This window comes from Pongo abelii, chromosome 11 (genome assembly GCF_028885655.2).
Source record: "Pongo abelii isolate AG06213 chromosome 11, NHGRI_mPonAbe1-v2.0_pri, whole genome shotgun sequence".
NCBI classification, from domain to species: Eukaryota; Metazoa; Chordata; class Mammalia; order Primates; family Hominidae; genus Pongo; species Pongo abelii.
In genome coordinates, this window is record NC_071996.2 from 27927832 (window position 1) to 27933202 (window position 5371).

The following is a 5371-nucleotide window of genomic DNA, read 5'->3' on the forward strand; positions in this document are numbered from 1 at the left end:
CTAACCCCTGAATAGGCTTGAGTGGGGGGTTGAACGATGAATTATGGTTGAATAAAAACCTAGCATATTGGAGAAGTTAAATATCTGTAATGGGTACTTTAGTTTAAGATTATTAGTTATGAGCTTGAGCTCTATTGCTAGTAAGAGGCCTAAGGTGGTTACACCTAGGGCTGTGAGCTTTAGGTGAAGTGGTATAGTTGTTTGGGATGAAGCAGGAATAATACTGTTGGTCATGTGGAATCCAGCAAAGATACTGCCGATTGTTAGGTGCTTAATTGAGTTAATTAGGAAGGGATTATTTTCATTAATAATAGAGTTATGAAGTGAGGTTGTCCTATTAGTGAAGAAAATAATTCGAGTGCTATAGACAGCTGTTAAAGAGGTGGCAATAAGAGTAATAGGGCTCAGGCGTTGGTGTATGATGTATTTGCGGTTTCGATGATAAGGTCTTTAGAGTAAAAGGCTGTGAGGAAAGGCATATCTGTAAGTGCAAGGCTGCCAATAATAAGGGAAGAGGAAGTGAAGGGTAAAGTCTTGAATAGTCCTCCTATTTTTCGGATATCTTGTTCATCATTGAGGTTATGGATAATGGAGCCTGAACATATAAATAATATAGCTTTTTAAAAGGCGTGGATGCAGATGTGAAGGAATGCTAGGTGCGGCTGATTAATACCAATTTTGACTATCATAAGGCCCAGCTGGCTTGAGGTGGAGACTGCACCTGCGCAGGTGCTGGGCGGGGCCAGCAGTGGGCGCGGTCTTTCCGGGCCCGGGATTGGTGAAGGCTCCGGGGCTGACGAGGCGAGGCCGGGGCACTCGCCAGTTTCCTGCTCTCCCGAGCCCGGCGGCTAGTCCAGGATACGGAGCCCGGCGGTCACGGGGGAGAAGGTAGCTGTCAGGCATTCCCCTGGCGCTGAAGGGCGGATTGCTGTAAGTAGGGTGGTAATAGCCCCTAGACATAATGTAAAGGTTTGGATTAATAGGTTATTTTCTATTAAAGAGTAGAAACGGATGAGTAGGAAAACTGCTACAACTACAGTGCTGGAGTGGAGTAGGGCTGAGACTGGGGTTGGGCCTTCTGTGGCGGATGGGAATCAGGGATGGAGGCTGAATTTAGCTGACTTTCCTGCTGCTGCTAAGTAATTAATGGAAGGGGGTCGGGGATAGGGTTTAGAATAAACGCTTGTTGAACGTCTCATGTGTTGGAGGATAAGAGAAATCATGCTATAGCTAAAATAAAGCCAGTATCGCCGATGCGGTTGTACAGAACTGTTTGGAGGCCTGCTTTTGTTAGCATCTGCTCGGCCGTATCATCAGCCAGTTAGACATGATTCCTACGCCTTCTCATCCGATAAAGAGTTGAAAGGGCCGGGCGTGGTGGCTCACGCCTGTAATCCCAGCACTTTGGGAGGCCGAGGCGGGCGGATCACGAGGTCAGGAGATCGAGACCATCCTGGCTAACGCGGTGAAACCCCGTCTCTACTAAAAATACAAAAAAATTAGCCTGGCGTGGTGGCGGGCACCTGTAGTCCCAGCTACTCGGGAGGTTGAGGCAGGAGAATGGCGTGAACCCGGGAGGCAGAGCTTGCAGTGAGCCGAGATCGCGCCACTGCACTCAAGCCTGGACGACAGAGCGAGACTCCGTCTGAAAAAAAAAAAAAAAAAAAAAAAAGTTGAAAGAGGTTGTTGGTGGTGACCAGAATTAATACTGTGATGAGGAAAATAAGTAAATAACTGAAAAATTGATTGTTAGGGTCTGAGTTTATGTATCATATTGAGAATTCTACAACAGATCAGGTAACAAATAGTGCTACTGGGATAAATATTGTGGAAAAGTAGTTTGAAGCTTAGTGAGGGTTTAAGAGTTTGGACTGTCATTCAATGTCAGTTTGAGATAATGACTTCTTGGTCTGTACGTATAAACATTGTTGGGATGAGGCTAATGGTGAAGGCGCATACGATAGATATTTTTACGTAGTTTGGGTATGAACCTTTTTTGCAGGGGTTGACTAAGGTGATAATAATTGGTAGGATTAAGGGGGATTAGGGCTGTTATAGTAGTGGAAAAAATACATATTTGTTACTTTTATTTGGAGTTGCACCAATGTTTTTGGTTCCTAAGACCAATAGATAATTCTAATTCTTTAAAAGTTGAGAAACCATGTTGTTAGGCATCGGGGCACAAGTTAGCTGTCCTTGAGTACTTTCTTGGTAGATAAGTTGCAGGCTTCTATTATTAGATCCACAATCTAATGTTTTGGTTATACTATAGCTACAGCATGTAAACCCCATAATAATTTTAGGGTTTAAGGGTAATACAAGGGTAGGTGCGACATGTATAAATATTAATGTATTTTCTCGTGTAAAGGAAGGTTTAATACTGTCAGTGTAATATGTGAGTGTCCCTTGTTGTATCATGATTAATACATATAGGGAGTAGAGGGCTGTAATTAGTATGTTAAGTCCTGTAAGCGTAATAGTGACATTTGATCAGGAGAATGAAGCTATGGTCACAAAGAGTTATCCTACTAGATTAATGGTAGGGCGTAAGGCAAGATTAGTGAGATTTGCTAGAAGTCATCAAGAGGCTATTAGTGGAAGCAGTATTTGAAGGCCTCAGGTAAGTAATATGGTTCGGGTATGGATTTGCTTGTAGTTCAAATTTGCTAGGCAGAATAATAAGGATGAAGTGAGTCCATGGGCAATTATAAGGGTGACTGCACCTGTAAAGCTTCAAGGGTTTTGGATGAGGATAGCTATGATAACAAGTGCTGTATGGCTTATGCAGGAGTAGGCAATAAGTGATTTTAGATTGGTTTGTCATAGACAAATAGAGCTTGTCATAACTATTCCTCATAGGGATAGTATGAGGAATGGGTAGGCTATATATTCTGTTAGGAGGCTGAGGATAAGGGTAAGCCATATTACACCGCAGCCACCTAGCTTTAGGAGAACTGCTGCAAGTACTATTGAGCCGTCAATAGGGGCTTCTACGTGGGCTTTGGGGAGTCACAGGTGAAGTCCGTATAGAGGTATTTTCACTATAAAAGCCATAATACATGCTAGTCATATAAGATTATTGGATCAGGAGGCTAATAGTTCTTGGGTGGTAAATATCATTACTAGCATATTTAGTGAAACTGAGGTATTTTGAATGTAGACAAGTGTAACAAGTAGAGGGACAGATCCTACTAGTGTATAAATAGGAAATATGAGCTGGCATTGAGGCGCTCTGGTTGCTTACCTCAGCGGGTGATGATAATCAGGGTAGGAATTAGTGTAGCTTCAAAGAGGATATAAAATATAATTAGTTCTGCGGCTGTGAATGCTATAATTAAAATCTGCGGGGAAACCAATATAGAAATATAGAGCTTTTTTTCATGGGGGTGATTCATTGGGCAGGTGATATTGGCTTGCTGGAGTTTGTAGTCAGGCTGTTAAGATTAGAAGGGGGGATGTCAGCGGGTCAGAAAAGATTAATGAGGAGTTGGGTGAGTTATCGTTGAGTTAGTTAAAAAATAATAGGGTAATGAGGCTGATGAGTAGACTGTGGGTAGTCATGTTGATTCAGATTATAGAATTTTCAGAGAATCATGTTATTGGTAACAGTATAATTGTTGGAATAATAATTTCTAGTATTGAAGTAAGTGCAGGTTTTGTATGTAATCTAGACCATATGTGTTAGAGATTGAAACTAGTAAGGCAAGAACTGCGGCTTCACAGGCAGCAAATACTAGGAGGATGATGGGTGTTACGGATGCTAGAAGGAAATGTATATTTAAAGTTGTAAGAGTAATTATGATAAATATTGATAGTATGATGCCTTCTAGGCATAATAGGGATGATATTAGGTGGGATCGATAGACTAATACTCCCAGTAGTGCTATGGTATATGCCAATATGATATTGATATAAATAGAGGGCATTTGGTAAATAAGGCCTATCATAATCTAATGCGTCAAAATCATTTATTTTGACTTAAACTACTTACCAATTCAACTCAGTCTAATCCTTTTTGGGTTCATTCATAAGTTAAGCCTAGGATTAAAATGATAACTAGTATAAGGGCTATGCTGATTGTTAGTGTCAGGTTGTTTGATGGGCTCATGTTAGGGGCAGTAGTAGAGCGATTTCTAAGTCAAAGAGGAGAAATGTGATGGCTACTAGGAAAAATTTTATGGAAAAGGGGAGGCGGGTGGAGGTTATTGGGTCAAATCCGCATTCATAGAGGCTATATTTTTCTATATAAGTGTTAAGTTGTGGGAGCCAAAACGTAATTATTATTAGTAATAGGGCCAGTAAGATGTTGGTTACTAGGGCTAGTGTCAGGTTAATTACTCTCTTTCGGATACTATGGAAACTAGTTGTTTGGAAGTCAATGGTACTATTTATACTAAAAGAGTAGGATCCTCATCAGTAGAAAGAGACATATAAGAATAGTCATACTACGTCTATGAAGTGTCTGTCAGGCGGCGGCTTCAAAGCGAAAGTGGTGGTTGGATGTAAAGTGGAATTTTAATTGGCGGAGGAGGCAGATAGTGAGAAATGTTGATCTGATAATAACATGAAGTCCGTGAAAACCTGTGACTATAAAGAATGTTGGGCCAGGCACGGTGGCTCACGCCTGTAACCCCAGCACTTTGGGAGGCTGAGGCAGGTGGATCACGAGGTCAGGAGATCAAGACCATCCTGGTTAACACAGTGAAACCCCGTCTCTACTAAAAATACAAAAAGATTAGCAAGGTGTGGTGGCGGGCACCTGTAGTCCCAGCTACTCGGGAGGCTGAGGCAGGAGAATGGTGTGAACCCGGGAGGCGGAGCTTGCAGTGAGCTGAGATCGCGTTGCTGCACTCTAGCCTGGGCGATACAGTGAGGCTCCCTCTCAAAAAAAAAGAGAATGTTGAGCTGTAGATTCCATAAGAGATAGTAAAAGGGGTCTCGAAATATTCTGAGATTTGTAAGAGGGTGAAGTAAATACCTAAGGTGACTGTGATGGAGAATGCTTGAATTATTTGCTTTCGATTACCTTCTATTAGGCTGTGGTGGGCCCAAGTAATTGAAACTCCTGATGCAAGTAATACAGATATATTTAGGAGGGGTACTTCTAAGGAGTCGAGGGGAAAAATGCCTGTTGGAGGTCAATGTCCCCCTAATTCTGGAGTCGGGGCTAGACTTGTGGTAGAATGCCCAGAAGAAACCAGCAAAGAAGAATATTTCTGAGATCATAAATAGAATTATTCCCTATTGGAGGCCTTTTTGGACAATTGTTGTATGGTGGCCTTGGAATGTACTTTCTCGGATAATGTCACGTCATCACTGGTGTATAGTTAATGTGTTGATTAGTAGGCCTAGGGTTAAAAGAGTGATAGAA

General features: G+C 41.9%; 1 pseudogene; it reads right to left on the reverse strand.

The window, feature by feature from the left end:
- Positions 1–3061, reverse strand: LOC112132312 (NADH-ubiquinone oxidoreductase chain 5-like; annotated as a pseudogene).
- Positions 3062–5371: the final 2310 nt, after the last annotated feature.